This window comes from Heterocephalus glaber, unplaced genomic scaffold (assembly GCF_053883595.1).
Source record: "Heterocephalus glaber isolate CG9 unplaced genomic scaffold, H.glaber_assembly_v1.0 deba00001523, whole genome shotgun sequence".
In the NCBI taxonomy this organism is placed as follows: Eukaryota; Metazoa; Chordata; class Mammalia; order Rodentia; family Bathyergidae; genus Heterocephalus; species Heterocephalus glaber.
Window position 1 is genome coordinate 32,158,027 of NW_028258327.1, and position 20,512 is coordinate 32,178,538.

At 40.4% G+C, this 20,512-nt stretch overlaps 1 protein-coding gene and 1 long non-coding RNA gene across 2 annotated transcripts in view; one reads left to right on the top strand and one right to left on the bottom strand.

Moving 5' to 3' along the window:
* Prkn (parkin RBR E3 ubiquitin protein ligase) overlaps positions 1–20,512 on the bottom strand; it is a 1,513,344-nt gene that overhangs the window by 64,792 nt on the left and 1,428,040 nt on the right. The window lies entirely within an intron of this gene.
* Positions 865–14,817, top strand: LOC110346524 (uncharacterized). The gene is made up of 6 exons (XR_002390628.2): positions 865–953; positions 1,416–1,509; positions 2,785–2,883; positions 7,834–7,917; positions 8,253–8,678; positions 14,399–14,817. It is a non-coding gene; the product is annotated as an uncharacterized LOC110346524 (long non-coding RNA).

Genomic DNA, 20,512 nt, shown 5'->3' on the forward strand with positions numbered 1-20,512 from the left:
AGCTGTCCATTCGCCTGCTCCCCTTTCTTTTCCACAGTGGCTTCCCTGTTCAGATGCAGCCATAGCACATACCTTTGTGGATTTGTGGATATTTTCACACAGGATGGAGGACCTGCGCAGCTGCAGCTGCCCTAGTGGTCCGCAAAACTCAATATACCAACTTCTTGCCCTTAGCAGATCGTATTCTAAGTTAACCATTTAATTACCCATTAGGCTTATTACTCTGTTTTCTCTATAGAGGATAAATATGTGAGGGCTGTTATCTTTGTTTCTTTTGATCACTGATGTGTCCCCAATAGTAAGACAGCACCTGGTACACAGATGGCACCCAGCACGTATTTGGTGACCATATGTGTGAATGAACTGGAGAGTCACTGAACAACTTTCCCAAAGTCACTGGTGACCAGCCAGTCACCTCTTGGTGGCCAAATTCTAACCTAGGCAGACTGAAAGACGGAGATCTGCTCTTACTTAGTGGCCCTCCCTGTCTACCCTATCCACCAGTGCCTTCTGCCTCACAAAAAATGAGATTTCTGCATCAGCTCATAGCAATCAGATAGGAAAAAAATACATACTATTATCAGCTCTTAATCTTATTAATATAAGCAAGAAAGAAGGATGCATGCTTCTGACTATAGGACAAATTGCTTCTGAGCAAGTTCTAGAAACAGAGTCACCCTCAGTATGGGACTGGAAAAAGTAGAGGCATTCAGTGGTCTGGCTGAGTGCTCATCGCCTGCACCAGTGACCTGCCGAGTGCAGCAGGAACTCTGGGGACTGCAGCCACCTCACAATACCATCTGAACCTGGCCTGATGACTTCACAGGCACCTGGCAGAAAGTCACAGGGTGGATCCTCGTGAGGTCAGCTGAGTAGCTATGGTGTCTAGATTTGCTTTTTCTAAGAGAAACATCAAGGATGGAGTGCTAAGCTGACACTGCCGTCCTGAGAAGGTATTGAGCATATCAACAAAAACATTTAAATAACAAAGCTGCAGAACAGAGCCAGGAAATTTACACTGGAAATATTAATATGTAAATGGGTTAGACAAACAGTGTGTTTGGAGGAGTCTCTGTTGATCTGTTTAATCAATGTGGAGAAGAAAAACAGGTGACTGAAGCCAAACATTTCACTTGGCACTTGAACTAAATCAGTTGGAACAGCTCTGACAAGCTTATTTTGATGGGGGGGAAATCTAGAAATTTTAGAGGAGAAAAGAGCAATCTTCGTACCATAAAGAGAATTTGTCTATATTCATGTCTCTGCTTCTACACAGTTTGATTTTTCTTTTTAACTCCAGTGTTGGCTCTTTATTTTCTGCAGTCAAAACATTCGGCATTATTTTGGGGAATCTTATACAGCAAAGTGAGAACAGTTGCTTCTCTTAGCAAATAAATACTATCCTCAACCTGTAGGTGTCGCTGTTCACTTATCACAAAATCACCCCGGAAGCCCAGGAAATTACCTCGGCTAAAATAACAAGCGTGTTTTCTGGAAATAAAATAACCAGTAAGTACTGGGAAAGGATTATTTTATTTCACAGGTGCCTCCAAATCAAAGCTGAAGTGTGAACAACAATTCACTCTTTCTGTGGCCTCCCACGTAGTATTTGCTTCCAGAACTTTAACACCATTGTGAGGTTCTTTCTAAACCATGGCTGTGCCTCAGCCCTAACTGCCTGACCCCATGAACATTTCCTGGTTGATTTTGCTTATAAAGTACATTGACATTTTCAGATAGATGCAGTGGAGTTTTCTTGTATTTCAGCCTAAATTGGAAAGCAGTATCTACTGCTGCCTACATAGAAACACAACTCATATGTCATAGATATTTAAATGAAACATTTAAGTGCGTCTCAAAAAATATGCTAAATGCAAACACATCATTTGGACATAGAATTATATGCTCACACATTGACACATGCATATAACGGTCATTACTGTTCACTGGATAACTATGCAATAAAATACTAGAGATCCTTCACTGATCATAATGAAGTAGACCCCCTCTTAAATGCTCCTTTTACAAATGAGGGCACAGAAGCTTAATGAGAACAGTGAGATCCCTAGGATACAGCAGGACAAAAGACTCAATCACAATTTTGAGCCCAGAGCACAAGTTACTAACCACAACACAAATTGCCTTTTCTCTGACTTTCATAAGGAAAAGAATTTTGATTCTGTTTTCCTAGAAAAGGGTAAAGTGCAAAACAGGCCTGAGTTCCACTTCTGCTTTCTCCACTTACTGTCTCTCAGTTCCTCTTTTCTATACCATAACATGGGTGAGGTTAGCACCTACTGCGGGCTTGCTGTAGGGGTTGGAAATATGTGTAAAGAAATGTCCTGGCACAATGCCTGGTACCTCAAAGACTCTTGTTTCTAAGCTTTCTAAAATTTAGAGACTTGATTTTAAAAATAAATAGTGAATACACAGTAAAATGTTCTTCTCCCAAATGTTTCAGGGGAGGCCAAGCATCAGAAGTAGTTGTCGAAGGAATAAGGGCAGGTAGCTTAAGGGGACAAAGTATAGGATGCCCACAAATGCCCACTGATGCCTGGCATAGCCCTGGACTGCAGGTGTCATGAATAGTATTCTTTTGAAAAATTCACATCCTGATTTTACACATGAGGAAACTAAAGCCCAGAGAGAGTAAGTTACAGGGGTAAGGTAAGAACTGAAGAGAGAATTTGAATGCATATTTGCTGGCCCTCAAACTTTCTCCTTATTTCATTTGCCATACTAAGTAATGTGCTATAGTACTTTTGATTTTCCTCAATCCTGCAGGATTTGTTTCTCTAAAAGTCCTATTCTCTTTTACTTTAACTTCGTACCTGAGCCACTGAGGACAAGGAGGAGGGTGACTAGGGGAGCAGGGAAAGAAAGGTATGCTTTTCCTTATACCTTTGGGTGCGATGTAAGAAAATAACTTGAAATAACTTGTTTCCAGGTGAGACTTGGCCCTCCAGTCAGCTTGAGGGTGCCTGAGGATCCACACACAACAGCATCACGAATAGTCAAGGCATTATTCATTACTATGGGGCACTGAAGTATTAATTTAAATATTGGTGAATTCTCAACTGATAGGGAAGTACTTAGGCCTCTTTGAACAGCAAAAATCAATCTTTCTAAGTAGTTAACCAGTGGAGGTACAGTTTCCTTCCAAAAACTGCAGAAAAGTGGTCAGAAGGGAATTGGGTATTAGCAGCGATGCTTGCAGTTTAACTACTTTCTGGGGTCATAACCAATACCCTGAGCTCATGAAGAAATTGCATTTATTCTTCACCAAAAGTCAAGACAACATGAGGGTGGTTAGAGAGCATGCTGTAACTTCTACAAATGCCAGTTGTTTTTCCATCCCTCAGTACCATTACTAAAGGAATGTAGGCAACTCTGAGGTCAGAAGGAACTGGGTCAGAAAGTTAGCTTTACTTCTTCCATTTCTAACTCTAGATTTGGTATACTTTTCCAAAGGGACCACATTACATATTCAGAGATAAATTAAAGCTTGCATAAATTTAACATGGAAAGAAACTATGTACAGTGTCTACACAGAATGAAGCACAAAGAGTTAAAAAGCTGTAGAAGAATGAATTAAAATGTTGAAATACATTCTTCATAGATTATCTGGTTATCTATAATCTAACTATAGATTACCTGGTTTATTCTAGATTCCATTTTAGTCAGAGATTTCATAACAGTAAGTAGTGATGAATATATTTTTTGTTACATTCTTAGGCAAAACAGTATACATAATAATGGAAAAAAGCTGAGAATTTAATGAATTTTATAAGTAAAAGAATTTTGATAAACAAGAACTTAAATTCATTAAGACTTTTTATACAGAATTTTTATAAATAGGTTATTATGATAGAAACATATCCATTAAAGGAAAATATTTTTCAGATTTTATTTCAAGAAATCAACTTGAGAAGCTAGTGTGGGACCCACATAAAAGATGCTAGCCAATGGTTCAACTTAATTGTCCAGTTGAAAGCAAAACAATAAAAACAACCTAAAGCAATTAACCAAGAAAACAAAAATAAAATCTTAAGGAAATTAACCTTATGCCTGTCTTCCTTTTCTCCTTAAGTAATGCCATACATTAGCTTTTATGTTCCTGGGACACCCACAACTTAACGGAAAAAAGGTTTAATTTCACTCATGATTTCAGGGGATTCAGTCCATAGTCAGCTGGCTATAAGGCAAGTACATCAGGGTGGAAGGGCATGAATAAAGCTTCTTAGTTCATGGCAGCAAGGAAGTAGAGCAGGGAAACAGTGCCAGAGAGGAAGGGGTGAGGGACCAGACATAGGACCCAAGATCATGCCTCCATGACCCAGCCAAGCACATCCAGAGTGTGCTTCCTCAATGCCTTGGGTGGCTCCCAAAGCCAATCAAGTTGACACAATCAAGCTCAACTGTTGCATGCCTATACAGTATTCTTGTACATACTCTTTCTGGTTATATTACATTTTCTTGGACATAATGGCACACTCCCAAGTGCAGTAATCCCAGCACTTGGGAGACTGAGGGAGGAAGATTACTATGGGATCGAGGCCAGCCTGGGCTACCTAGTGAGTTCAAGGACAGGCTGAACTACATAGATAGACCCTGTCTCAAAAAAAGTCTATATTACATTTTCTTTTTTATTGTTATCCCTTTCTCTATACGAAGAGAATTACGGAAAAGGAGGACATTTTTTAAAAAGAAAAAGGAAGGAAAGAAGGAAGGAAGGAAAGAAGGAAAAAGAAATAAGATGCCCCAGAAGAAAATGACTTATGTTTTTACAGCTGCTTCTATGCTGTCAATTTCCAAATGAGAAATCATGCACTGGCCTTGCATTTCAGACTTCAATAAATAAATGGGGATGGTGCCAATGATCGAGATGCCCTTTTCTAGTGTAGCAGACATCAACTGCCACATCACTCACAGCATGTGAGCCAAAATATGAGACAAGCTGGGCATGCATTCAGATATTTTATTTGTGACTTTTCGAAAGCATTTATATTTCCTATAAATCCATTCACATCTCAGCAACGTATTAAGTCAGAAGTGCACTGACACAGTGAGGCCTTGAAACATTGAAGGCTGCAGCACTCTCAGAATGGACTTGATGACCACAGTGGGCTGGGGGATGTCAGTATCTTTAATTTATGACAACATTACATGGGTTTGGTTTGATGTCCTTATCTGAGAAAATGTGGCCCTCAAATGAAGAGTGGGGTGTGACAGTTGTTTTTTCCTGTCTAGTGTCAGAAGGGTTATCGGGTTCTCCCTTCTCTTTGTAACACACAATGAAGTGTCAGCACTCAAGCAAATGGATAATGGGTGGATGTTGGCAGCTCTCAGCTTCCATGTGGATAATGTGGAGTGAGTGCTGCGATTCAGTTTGGCGTTGTAACCGCCACAATCTTATTTGGGAAGCTTTGTACACTTATCCATGCATGAGGAACACTTATTTTAATGAGGTGTTGTCTACGTTTGTTAAGCTCTGCAATTCAGAAGACAAAGTACATTTAAAAATTCCTTGATTTGGGACCAATGACAAGCACAACCTCTATAGATTTATGCTATTTGTCAATCCCAACTTGAGGTTCATAAAATTTGCTGATATCAGGTTAAAACTGCCCCTTTTGAGAAGCATTCCCTGGCACCCTGGCTGGAGCAGGTGCCTCCCCTCCCTCCTTTGCCCATTAGTCTCCTTGCTGCATCCTGTTTACTCCCTCACAGGATGTTCTTGTCCTTATCCTTGCCCTCAGAATCACTCCATAATTATGTGTCTCCACCATGTCTGTGAGAGGGAGAGAGAGGGGCTGTGCCTGGGCTTCATCATTGTTTATGAATTGGCTAGAAAAGTCCCCAGATTACAGCTTGCACAGAATGCATGTCAATTGACTGAATGAATATGATTTTTATTATTAGATATCTGGCTCTATTTATTTATCTTTTAAGTCTACAGACAAGAAATGAGTACACATAAGCTAGCAGGGGTCAGTGAGAAAGAACAAGGCAAGTTTTCAGACTGGAGGACAGTATGTAGTGTTGAAAAATAAGATGAGGCACATTACAATATTAAAGAGTTGTGAACTGACTCTTGGCTGCTTGGAAGGGGCATGAGGAGGAAAAGGCTTTCCTGGGTGAATTCAAGAGGAAGGCAAAGACTTCATTCCAGCACAAAGCCCTGGTTAGGGGTAGTTGGCCTACACCAGGACCTCTGAGTTGGCTTTCAGTGTTCTGACACAAAGATCTGGGGAACTGGGGCCACTTCAGCACAAGGCCTCCCTTTAATTATTTTAATGTAGGAATGACCAAGGCACCCAAACAGTCCTTTGTGTGTGGTGACAGTACTGTGGCCACAGCCTACACCAAAATGGGGAGTGGAGAATTGGGGGAAGGTTTAAAGAAAATCTCTGGAAACAGTCTAAGCACAGAAGGAAGGAGAGTCTCTAGGAGTGAGTGTTACTTACTCTAGGGTCCAGAAGCTACTTTACATTTGGATTCTGAAGAGTCGGTCTCTAAGATGTGAGAACTTCCTTATTAAAAGTGTTCTGAAAAGACAGACTGTGTAGGGGGTGTTAGGTGAGTTTCTTTGTTCTTCTGTTCCTGTGACTTGCCTTCATTGAGCATCTATTTATTGAGGTGGGGATGATTCTGTCTCTGTCTCTTTCACACACACACACACACACACACACACCCCACCACTTGAAAATGGGAAGAAATTTTACCCCAGGGAGGTTAATACAATGACTAGTAAATGGAGAGCTGTGATTAAATGCAGGCTGGTTTGATTACAGAACCCCAAAGCCTCCACTGACTTACAAGTATGTTCGTGAGTAGACAGTGCTGAGTACTGTAACACTGTCTGCTTTATTCCAGGGCTTTGGTTTATAACATCAAATGTGGCCTCTAGAATGTCACTGCATCCATTAAAATCCTGATGTGAAACTCTACAATTCCTATCAGTCCTATCTACCAGTAGTCCTTTATCAAGAGTTTCCAATGGCTTATTCAGGGGTGTTAGGGTGAGACTTAGAGAGAGACAGCAAAGGTCTACAGTTCAATCTGTGTCCAAGGCTGTTTCCAACATGTCTCAGTTGTCCTTGCATTTTGAGATCAGAAGCCACTGATTTTCATTTTTGATGCATCAGATCAAGGGCCAGTCGCCACAGCTGCTCCCTGTCAGACTCCACAAAGGTGCCTCATCCTCACCAGTGAAGTGTCTTCTGATGGAAGTCAAGATCGCAACTGCCTCTGGGGCAAGCCTCTTCATAAGGAAGCACGAGGAGACTAGTTTTTCCAGATACCCAAGATTTTCCGCTTTGTAAAATGTAGTAGGGAGAATAATATAATGTAGACCCATTGTTGGATTATTAATCTCCCCCCATTCCTGAGGTGTCTGTGTTCCTTTGTGCCCCACTCCCTGAAGGCTATGAAGTATAGTGGTCAGTCTCACCATCCTTTGGAGATTGACATGGGGAATGACAGAGCTATGTTCCCAAGGAGACCTTAAGGAAGGGGAATCAATGAAGAGGAGTGACAGCCATCAAGCAAATAATAGTCTGAGCAGGGATATAAAAACAATGTGAGGTGGGATGGTGGTGGTGGTGGGGATCAAAAGCAAAACAGAAAAAAAAGAGAGAACATGAAATGTTCTGCTGCACCTGACATCCAAGGTAAGGTGATGAGGTACCTCAGTTATTATATTATGCATGATAATAACATACCATTCTATTATGGGCCCTATACTGGTGTTTTATGTGAATTTTTAATCCTTGTTTAATCCTTACAGCAACACTAACTGGTAGATACTATTATCATTCACATTTTTTTCAGGTGAAGAAACTGAGGCACACAGAAACTGAATGACTTATTCAAGGTCACCAGCTTATAAAAGTCACAGCTGCAATTAGAACTCAGGTACAACTGTCCTAGAGATTTTATTATTCCTCTCAGTTGCTAAACTGCCATGAAATTTATTAGGCAAAATCACAAGCCTGTCTCTGGCCTGTGATACTAATAATTAGCAATTATTACATGACACCTGATATATAAAACTGAACATGGGCCAGGGATTTAGCTCAGTGGTTTCGCTGCTTGCTGTGCAAGCGCAAGAACCCGAGTTCGATTCCTGGTACCAAAAAAAAAAAGTGCTATACAAAACTGAACATAATCATAAAATGCCTTGGAACATGGATGTAGGGTATATGCCTCTTAAGAACAAAGTTGCTAACTTCCCACTTTCTACATTTTAGGTTTTCGCTGAGATTGGAGGCGTTCAAATAAATAAATAATAAATAGTCTTCCATGAAAATTGTATTGAGTGTCACTGTATAATGAACTACCAGGATTGGGAAGAGTCCCACATTTAACTTGCCCTTTGCAGATGGACATAAGCTGTGGGCCAGCAGTTTGTGAGGCACCTATGATGCATCAGCAATCACTTACAGCTAAGTGGGATTTTGCACTCAGGGAACTCATGTGAAGACACCTGAAAGCAGAGGTTTTTACCACTGGAGAGATGTTTAAGTTTGGGGCTGGGGTCTAAGAGTCCCAGCAGAAGGTGTCACTGCCATCATTGCTGAAGGGGGTGCCGCTGGTAGCTGGAATGTGTCTGCCCAATGCTCTCTTTTGGGCACAGCCCACATCTACGAGCCTCACTCTGCAGCCTGTAGGTCCTGGTAAGTACACTGGGAGGTGCACTGTCTCAAACCCAGATACCTCCTCCCTGGGGAACAGGAAGAAAGTGTGAGGGGAGTGGGGTGGGTGTGGGGTTTAAATTCACATTCTAAATGAGATACATTAAGAATTGACTTAAAATAACTCAAACCAGGTGTGGTGGTGCGTGCCTATAATCCCAGCAATCCGGGGCAGGAGGGAGGGTGAAGGTGGGAGGATTGCAAGTTTGAGCCCACCCTGGGCAATTTAGCCAGTCTCTATCTCAAAATAAAAAATAAGAAAGGGCTAGGGACATAGCTCAGTGAGAAATTCCCTGAGTTCAATTCCCAGTACTAAGAGGAAAAAACAAAAAACCCCAAACTCAACCCTCAATGAAGGACTCTCCCACTTTTCCTTGGGTAGAGTGCTACCTCAGGGGTCCCTGATGCTGGGGAAGGCAAGAGTCATTTGACATTCTTGCTGCAAGAGCCAGAGGTAGCCTGAAAGAGCTGGCCCACATGCTGGCTTAGGGGAGTGCTCATCCCAGGGAGCTAGTGGGGTCTCTTCCCAAATCCAGTACCCATGTGTGGGGCACTGCATGAAACGTGTAGAGCCTTCTTGTGTCTCTGAGTGTGTAGCACTGTGGCTGTGTTTGTTTGGCAAATTTGATGGATTCTGTGAGTGTTTCTCCACTTATCTGAAGGGCAATTCTTTGTCAACTGTTTCTACCTTGCTAAGGAATCAGCAATTCACACATATAATAAGGCTCACAATGAAAAGCACATTCACATTATTTTTCTCTTTTCTTTTCCTGCCTGAATGACTCTACCTGTGAAAATCTTCATCTTTTTGTGTATGCATGTGTGAACTTGTGTTTAAAGATCACAGTTTCTTCAGGCTACATGGTTTCTTGGATAGGGTTGTAAGCAGATTCCCTAAATGTGTGCTGAACCCTGGCCAAGAGACCCTGGCTTCTCTCCACTTTTATCCTTATGCCCAGATACACATTTCTTTCCCAAGACTGGAGGACTGGCAGACCTGATCAGATTAGCTGGTTTAAGAAGGGAAAAAATTTCACACACGCCCAAGAGATCCCTTAAATAATACTTTTTAAAATAATACCTAAAATAATACTTTTAAAGACAGAACATCTTCAGGTAGCATCTTTGCTATCTTGAATGTGCCCTGAGATATCCACCTTTAGACAGAATGCTCCCATCACCAATATCATGTTGCACATATTTTTGCTCAATTACTACTTATTTATTATTAATTTGTAAATGTACCAAATGTGTATTTATCTAGTGCCTGGTAGGTACCTGGTTGGTGTCAGGTTCTGAATACAATACAGTGACAGTGTACAATGACAATACAATGATAATAAAGGTTCTTGCCTTCAAGGAACTTATAGACAAGGGCAAGAGGTTATTATAACAAAACACCATGACACATGCTATTGTTATGTGCATGAGGACACAAGTGACCATAGTTTCATGGGGAGGAAAGAGACACAAGTCCCACAAACTGGAGAGTTGAGGCTGTGTCTCTAGAGCAGAGCCCTCAGCAGGGAGGTCTGTGCTAAATGGAGGGGTGTGACTTCACATCTGGCAGCTATGTGGGGATGCCCTAAGGGAGGCAGGACTGTAGTGAAGTTTCCCTTGTAGGCAGCTGCTGACATATCCCTGGTGAGATAGGATGAGTGGAGTGGGGATGGAGGAGATAAGAGGGAGCCATGAAAACTATGAGATGAAATCAGGAGAACTTGGGAATAGAGGAGGGATAGGGAGGACTTGGAGATGCTGCTGGATTTCAGATCTGGACAACAAGGTTAAGGGAGAACAAGGATTCCAGAAGTACAGGTCCAACAGCGTGTGGGAGAAAGGTGAGCTTCAGACTCTTCAGTGAACCTTTTCAGTATTTTCGAATACTCCTTAGCGAGGATGGGGATTTGGATTCTTAGAAACGTTCAAGGTTCCAGGTCGATATCATCAGAAAACTGCATTTTAATTCTTATAAAAAAGCTATGAAGGACTGGAAGTTCTGCTCTCCTCACAAGCTAACAAAGAACTTTAATTTCCTGAAGCCTAGAAGAAAACGAGATTCCTGGATCACAGAGAAAAAACCACATGTTACAGAAAAATCTTGTTTTTTGTGCTGGTTTCTCAAATATCAGTTTTCATGGGGTGGTTTGAAGTGGACTAGGTGGCTCCTGCACATGCAGGAGCTGTGTTACAGGTGGGGAACTGACCATAGAACTCCGAGTCCATTATAGAATAGGCAGCGTGCAGCTCTGCCCTTGTCTCCAGAGGGAGACATGATCATTATAATAAACAAGATCACCCTTTGTCCTGGAAGGAGATAGTGTCTGTATATCCAAAGTTATTCACTGTGCAATATTCTTGAAAGGATAGTCTTCCTGCAAGATGCGTCTTCCTGCCTCTTTCTGCAATATGTACAGAAATGGGAGAGACAATTGGAAAATTCTCACCCAAGCCTTCTTCCCTGGGCATTCATGTCCTCATACCTTTTTTATTCCAGCTTCCTTTGAAGTAGGGTTTCAGGATAGAGGACAGGGAAGAATTCTGCTTCTGTTCTCTGCATTGCTCTTTGTGGATGCTTGGAAGGGGGGTAAAGGTAGGAGAACAAATGCAGCCTCCTACTGTCCCAGAGGTGCTTCAAGAGGCTGCTGGAAGGAACTGAAATGTCATAGGCTCTATCTATTCCTATCTGTTCTATTTTTGTTCAAAGTCTAGATTCTTCTAAGCCTTCTCTTACAAATGACCATAGAAAATCCAGGGATTATTGAGCCTGTGGCTAATTAATACTAGTATACATAGTATTGGGTCTCAACTTTAATAATTTGAAAAATATAGAGAAACAATTGCAAAGACATCTTGGGAAATCCTGAAAAAATTACAGTAAAGCTTTCTTAAAACATATATGACATAATATATAATAAAGGACAGAAAAATCTAATTTAAACCTTTACTTTTCTCAGAATGTTTCTGCAAAATGCTTCTGAGTATGGGGCTGTAATTTAAATGAAGGATTGAGTTCTGAGTTTCCTTAGGTCCTTATAAATGAGCAAGTCATTGGGAATTAGAGACCAAACCCTCCTGGAGGCAGATACCCAGGTGCAGATGAGGGAGGGAACCTCCACTCTGAGGCTCCCACTTCCATGTGCACCGAGTCTTGGCAGCATGTGGGTTCACCCATTGCAGTCTCACTACTGGGGTGAAAAACTTCTCCCAGCTACTAAACAAAGTAGCAATTCCATAATCTATTTTGAGGAAAGAATCAGGGACTGAATACTCATCTTAGGGCTTGTGGTACTTCCCCCATGCCTAAATATCACAAGTGTGAAGAGGGTGACATGTAAGGAGAATTTGGCCCCCTGCCAGGATGATTTGAAATCAGATATATTGTAGAATGCGGGCAGTAGAAATGATAGTAATTTCCACTCAATTTTTATTTAATGGCTTAACTGCTTCTCTCTCCTGACTGTTCTCAGTAAATGCATTGCTCTTCGGGGAGAATCCGGTGAGAACAGAATGAATGGCTAAGAAATGCTGAATGCCAAAATGGTTTTTTCCCTATGTGTGTAATGTGAGCAATTATGATTAGTTTCAGTACTTATTTCTAGAGTATGTCATTAGCTAGAAAGAAAGAAACTTTGAACAACTGAACCAGCTCAATCTTTTACAGATAACTTAAACATTTTCTGGGACTACCAAATTTTTACATTTAATACGGATCATATCAGAAGATAAAAATTTCATGTGGTTCCTTTTGGATTTGGTGTGCATTATTTAACAAGGTAGTTAAAATCTATTTTATTAAATCACATCATGAAATTTTTATTCAAGTGTAGTCAATACTTGTATTTCACATTATAAAGTATTTAATATTTTTTACCTCCTATTAACAAAAAAGTTACAATTGTATGCTGGGTGCTGAATCAATATTTTATATGTAGACCTATACCTACATGTGGTTTGCACTTCTTTAAATATGTAGACAAAGTTTGATCAGGAATGGAGTTATTTCTGACTTATTCCTCATGATTTATACTTAATTATTCACAGATGATGAGCACAAGACTGCATTCAATATGCACACAGCCCATTTACCAAAGGCCTTGAGCCCACCCTGGCTTTATAACTAACTTATAATTTTAGCTACATATATTATCACTTTATCACAATTAAGTACAAGAACCAATAGATTTATTATTGATTTTAAAACTTTGTGGAATAGTTAAATTAACATTAGATTCTTTGTCATTTTGATCCTGACTGAAGTTCATACCCATCCTGAATGGGGGACATCTATTTTTTTAGTGATAGTTACAATATCACTTAAAAGGTATTTAAGTATATTTATTTACATTGAAAAATAAATTTGTTAGTCTGGTTTTGATTGATTGATTTAATGCTGAAGTCAGAATTTGTTAAATATTTTGCATTTTCCATAAATCAAATGGCTTAGCAGCTTCCATTTTATTAAGACATATACTATATTAAAAATACATTATGAAAGTATCTTATCTAAAATATTTTATTTTCAATAGTGTATTGAAAATAACAATGCTTAGATTTTCTCAAATCTTTCTGAATATATTAAATTAGATTAAGGGTTTCTAAGTTTATAAAATAAAGACATATATATATAATTAATAGTTTTTTATTAGATCTTCATAAAGGCATTTTGGTTGCTTCTCAAATTGTAAAAATAAATTATCATAATAAAGGGCAGGAAACCCCTGTACTTCTAATTATTTCCTTCTGAAATTTTTGAAAAATAAAAAATAGTTTTGGATAGTAGTTCACTATGTGCTTTTAGCCATATAACTGTAAATGGGTAAAAAACAATGGGAAGATGTTGGAAGAAGACTTTCTTAATTATAACCTCTTATGCGAACAAAGTTCTTTAGTGTTTACATTAATAAAAGGTAATACAAATTAAAAATAGAAAATTCAAAAAAAATAAAAATAAAAATAAAAATAGAAAATTCATATTGAACTGATCTCATTCTAACAGCATTCTAAGTAGCATTTGTTCATATCATCTCATTAAAATGAGGTGTATAAGGAAAATAACTGAAGACCACTACCCCATGCTATTTGTTATGGTTTGTGTCTAGGTGTTCCCCAAAAGCCTCATGTGGTCATAGGGCTTTTTCAGAAGTGGCTGAACTAAAGCGTGTGACACTGGGATTAAGGGTGTGTGGTTACTAAACCAGTCCACTGATTGATTTGGCACTGCCCTAATCCCAGTAGTCTGGATAAGATAAAAGGCGCAGAAAGATGCTGTTAAGGTCCCTTGTTGCTCTGCTACCTTAGAATTGCCATTCCTCTGCCCCTCTGTCATGTGCCACCCTGCCTTGGAACCAGCTGATTATGAACTACAAACTGTGAGCTAAAGAAATCTTTTCCCCTTTAACTTTGGGTGTCAGGTATTTTGTCTCTGCAACAAGAGAAAAGTAACTAAGACACCATCTAAGAGGGAAGCACTCTATTCACTTGGTTTTTTGCTCTAGAGATTTTGTCAGTTTGCTATTCCAGCTCAACGCTGCTGTAAGTCTTAGAGGAAAATGACTTACTCCTAAGTTCATGTGAAATTTTCTATGTGCTTTTTCCCTCTGCCAGTATTCCAGTCTAAAAACACCTGGTGTGCAGCAGGTGGGAGGTCTCTGCCTACCTTGTGTTGCTGAATTCCCCTGACTTCTGTTTCTCTCTTTCAGACTCTTTCTTGTCAGAACTACTTGAGCTGTAGGAATTGGCCAGAATCCTTTAGACAACATCCTCTCAAGGCTGGGGACCTCCAAATTGCAAGGACAAGCAACCATGAAGTAATGCTCTAGAATCAACACACATCAAGGCCTTTATTTTAGACTTGTATAACCACTTTCATCTTCAGAGGCTGAATATTCTCATCTGCAGAGGATTTACAAAAATCCTTTCACCTATCTTGAGAGTTGGAGCTGAGAGAAGGAAAGAAAGCTTTGAGAAGATTCTAGTGCAATTATTAAACATGAAGATCATCAGGATTCTCTTATGTTGCATGGTTTGCTGAAGTAATTTCAGTAGAATTTTTTACTGTTACAGATGCATCTTTAAAAATAAACAAATGAACAAATATACAAGTCGGGTAAGGAAAAAAACTAAGGGTAACAATGTCTGACAGTTTCTGGGAGGGAGGAGGGGGAAGATGGAAGAAATCCTGGGAAGAAGCCCAACGTCTTGGTTGTAATTTGCAGAAAGCCTTTGGCTGGCATGTTCTCTCACGCTCTTGTGCTCATGACAAAGAAATATAACCTTTGGCCAAATGCATTTTTGTTCCACTGTAACTAGGTTAATGTGACCTGACAGGTCTGGTAAAACAGCACAGGAAGAAATAATAAATGCACTTTGTGGGGCTGAATTTAATAAAGGTAAACTGGATAGGATATAAAGATTTGCCAGAAGAAAGGGAGCATATTTCAGTATAAAAGATTTTTCAAGATAATATTTTATGAACAATCTTTCTGATACACATAAGTGGTTACATTCTCAATTGACCTAAAAAATTTCCAGAATAGTTGTACCTTACTTTTTATCAAACCATACTTCTCACACGTCTTGCTGATTTACAACTGCAAAGGGTTAGAGTGAAGGTAAATGAAATCCTTTTGTGAAGGTTGTTTATAAAGGAGTATTAAGATTCCACATTAGCTGGGTGTGGTGGCACACGCCTGATCCCAGCACTTAGTAGGTGGTGGCAGGAGAATCCAGAGAATTCAAGGCCAGCCTGAGCTACATAGTGAGTTCAGGGCCATCCCGAACTACAAAGGGAGACCCTGCCTCAAAAAGCCAAAACAAAACAAAACAAAAAGTTCCACTTTGTGTGGAGCCTTACAAATACTGATATTTACAAATATTAACTATATTTAAAGATAAAATAATTTAAACTATGATGTAGACATCATTATTCTCATTTTATTGGTTTAAAAAAATTTTTGTTTTGGTGCTGAGGACCAAACCCAGCACCTCACGCTTGCTAGGCAAGTGCTGCTCTACCATTCAGCTAAATCTCCATCTACTACCATTTTATTGTTGTAGAAGTGAAACTTTTATGTGTCACAATGTGACAAGGTCAAGGTCACACCGTGGCTCATTACTGAGGGGTCAGTAAACACCTTTTTGGATTCTTCTGCCTTCAGAGCTCATTTGTTTTTTTCAACATTATACTTCCTCAACTAGGAATGGTGTTCAAATTAATCTGAAAAGTAAAATATAGTTACTTTTCCAGATAGGTCTACTTATTTCTGGATTTTTTAAAAAGGAAAATTCCACATGAAAATTCCACCATTCCCTTTCCTCATGAAGTGTGTGGTATCCACAAGGAGGTCCCAAGGGTGACCCTTCCTCCATGAGGGAGGGCAGGGAGCAGGATTTTAGGGCTATTGATGCTCAAAGTGTGTAGATTTTATTCTCTGGGGTGGCCACATGGGGAGACATGAAATTATACAAGTTTTTCCCTAGTCTCTTTAACTGGAGATTCTCTGGGGACATGGGCAGGGGGAAGGGAGTGCCCCTTGGAGGTTGTAAATGTTCCTTAGGAGGGCACATTATAATTTCCTAGGAGTCCTTGCATCCATGAGATATGGAAGAGTTGTGATTTTGAAGTGAGAGTGAAAGGGAGGGAATAAAGGCATTACAGGAAAGTAGGTCAAACAAACACCTACTCTAACCTCATCTCCACCCCTGGCTGAATCCCATGACCCTGGCTGGCTATTTGAGAGCATCTCTATATCCAGGGCAGCTGGATTAGGACCATCCTTTAGAGACTCTTGGCTGTTATAATGTCTGTGTTTGTAAAAACAAATTCCATTGTTTGAGACTGGCCTTTCTGCTCCCTCCAGGTGTCAGGTTCCACTTGGTGCCAACTCAGACAGGTCAGCAGCCAGAACAGCCTTCATTTTCATTATTGGGGACAATGAATGGTTATAATATTGGCAGCAGTGCTTATTAGAATCATGGTTCTGATGCTCATGTCACTGACTTTCACTCAGGCAGCATGAGGAAGTTAAACCTGGGCTGAAATGTCTGGTAGCCAAAAAGGATCCCTTTGATTGTTTCCATGGATGAGGTCAAAGAATGTGACCTTATCAGAGTTGACTGTATGCAAAAACAAAGCATCATAATTCTGACATATATATTAAATGTGCTCCTGAAACAAGTGGTAAATAATGCTTCCCTCAAAATGTTAACTTAATATATCTACTGACCTGACCTATGTTGGGTTAGTATATATGTAGAAAATAAGCATAATGCATCAGACAGCGTCTTTTGGAAGTGGCCATTAGATAAATATTAAAAATAATTAATGGCTCCTCCTGAATAGGAAAATGTGGGTTGCTGGCGATCCCCTGGTTGCTTAAATGCCTGTACTCTTGTCTTACTGTAGACACTGTTATTATATGAGCCTCATGCTATCATTGCACATCCGCATATGAAACTCATCTGAAGCTGCATCAGGTCAGGGTGGCCAGGTGTACGGCAAAGATGCCTCAGCAGATTGAGGGTGTGTCACAGTGACCATTGCTTTAAACATTCACCTGGGGGATGGACACTTTGTTCTAAAATGGAAATAGGCAATGTTGCTGTTTTCTTACAAACTTCTATACACGGAAAAATCACACTAAGTTTTTCATGCAGCACATCAGGAAGAAGACATACCATGTACATGTAAGGTTTCCTTGTTATCCCTTGCACAGGGAGGGAAAATGGTATTCCCAGGAGAAACTAGAAACTTGTTTTTGTTTTTTGTTTTTGGAAGTACTGGGGATTTAACTTAGGACCTTCACACTGAGCTATATTTCCATCCGTTTTTATTATTTTCCATTTATATTTTCTTCTTTATTTGTCACTAAGATGTTACATTGCCTAGGCTGGGCCCAAACTTAATGATGCTCCTGCCACAGCCTCATAGAGTGCTAGGATTACAGGCATGAAGCACCAAGCTCAGCTCAGAAACTTTTCAGTGCAGGTTCATGTAGAAACAGAGAGAAAAGAACATAGCAAAATACATGATGGATACTTTTAAAGGATTAGGAAATTACAAAGTGCTCTATAAATATACATCCAAGTCTTCGTCATGTATGCAACCGTTCTGAATGATGCTGGTTTGGAAAATGACTTAGACAGATCAACAATGTGTTTTATTAAATTTACTCTTACACATTTTACAGAAAGCAGGGTAGGTGACACAGCCATCTTGTGTATATTAACAAATATAAGCACCCAAGAACCTTAAAAAAGGTGGGGTGTGTATGTCCTCAGTGCTATAGCTAAAGTCTTAATGGAACTGTTCTTTGTTTTAGTACTTTCAGAGTTAGGCTATGGCAGCTTATTGCTGTAGAGCTTTATTTTTTTGTAAAGTCACGTTTCAGAAACAGAAGGAAGGTCAATCTCACTTTCTGAAAGAGAAAGAAAGGTGACTCTTGTCATAATAACATAATGTAACGGGGTCCCCAGGTGGAATCGAGAGGAAAGGCAGACAAGGTCCTATAATGTCGCAGCTGAAAGGAAGCTGACGCCAAGGAGCTTCTCAGAAGAACAATGACTCATTAGCGCTGACTCCAAACAAGATTCAACCCACCCCCACCGCCACCTGGCCTCCCTCCAAAAGCAGAAGGAAAGGAAGAAGGCACAGCCAGGGAGGAGGCTGTGAGAGGCTGGCCTGCTGGAGAGGCTTCCTGGAAGGCCCAGGGCAATGGGAAAGTGCTTGGGCATCACAAAATTAAAAAACAAGTGTCAGCTGTGAGAAACAAAGAAATGCAAATAAGTTTGAATCCAAACAGGATGGATAAATGAAAGTGTGAAATCACCCAGAGCTCTGTTTACAGCCGGAAGGCAACTCCATCTGTAATTACCTGGGTGCCATTAGCTGCCTGGGAGCAGCTATCAAGGGACACATAAAAGATACTACCGGAAGTTAAGCCTCTTCCCATGATGAAGCAAGTTCTCTGAGAGTGCTAAGTCTACCCTGAATTGAACCATTTTGTACAAAAGGGCTAGAAGTGTACCTTTGGTGAAATACAAAGGTTGGATTTTCATTATTTACTGCACATTTTAATGTAATTCTTACCACTAATTAAGAAAATGGATGATAGGAAATTCGACTTTAATAAACATACTGAGACCTATCACAGCATTAGTTTGCCACAGAACTTCCTGCAGCTGGTATCTGCGCTTTGATGGACTTGGTCAAGGTCACCCAAGTGGAGTTGAGATTTGAGCCTCAGTCTGTAGTCCTGGATTTCTGCTCTTTCCAGTGCACCAAAAGTGCTCAGCTGAGGGCAGTTTTTCTCTCTAGGTGACACTTCACAATGCCTGGAGATATTTTGCATTGTTACAACTAGGAGATGTCCCTGGTCCCTTCCAGATAGAGGTCAAGGAAGCTGCTAAATATTCTCCAATGCAATGAAGAGCCCCCACCGCAGTGAAAATTCTACCCAACACATCAATAGTGCCTAGCATTGAGCTTGAGGTAGGCCACCCCTCAAGACAGATAGAATTGTTTAGGCAAAAGGAGGCCTCAGACACAGAGTGCTCACCAGGGGTCTGAGAGTTGCTAGAAGTGAATGAAAAAAATCCTAGCTCTACTTCACAGACAGGGAGGAAGGGAAGAGGTGAGGTACTAAAAATTCATAATGTTATCAGCCATAAATGCATTCTCAGGTTGCTCGGCTATAAATTGCCCTTTGAAAGCCCGAGAGATAGTTCCAGTGCCACCTGAAGCCACTTGATAGCTCCTTAACATCATTCTGCACTGAAAGGAGAAGGTAGAATGGCTCTGGCTTTTTCATGGGTTCTTTATTTGTCTTCTGGAATATTAAAGACTGATGTCTCACAGAATACAAATAAGAGGTTAATGTGATAAGAGGCTGAGCTGATGGTGTCCCTAGAAAATTTAAGTCTAAAATGTCAGTTGAAAGACAAAGAGAAAGATGGGGTGGCTTTTGAAAAATCTCATTGGTAAAGACATAGAAGATTTTCTTAATAAAATGTTCTGAACTAAAAGCATCTCAGAAGGATTCTGAATTTAGACCAGCTAAACAGCATCAAGGGTTCTGGGGGGTTAGTCAAACAAAGTCAGAAATGGCTTGTGTGCAGCGTGAAACTGATTGAACAGCGAAAACCATGTAAAAGGCACGAAGGAGCTGGGCAGAAACATGCCGAGGAGAAGAAGGGAGGGCAGCTCAGCTCCCCAGAGAATCACCAGCCTTAGCTGTCTGGATGCAATTTAGAAAGAAGTATGAGTCCATCTCAATTTTAGGGGTTGGCTGCATAAAAGCTCACATATTTGCTAATTTTGTTGGTTTGTGAGCTCTAATGTTTTGCCGCAATTACAGGAGCTGATTCTGCTGGTGAGAGTTGGCTGCAGCGAACCCCAGGGGATTTGTACCACACCTGCCAAGGCTGTGGCTGGAACACCCTAACCTGTGGCTCTGGAATCGTCCCAACCCCAATTCCTGGACTTCTTGTTCCTGACTCTCTGAGAAGACGGTCTGATGTCTGAGAAAGATGTTCCCATGGAGAAAGGATCTCTTTGACAAATGGAATGGCAAAGTCTCCAAAGCAGATAGCCCTAGAGGAATCTGCAGCTGGGAGACCAGAGTCAATGCCTCTCTGATTTTCACTGCTGAACCTATGGAAACAATATGAGATGTAGCTCAGTGAGATAATGCAGCTACACTAACCAGTTTTATTTTCATCCACTCTTTAATAAACATACATGTGCCAAGCCAGCTCTGAAATATTTAAAATTGCAGCATTTGGAAGAGAGACCTCAAAGTCTGTCAGAAGGATTT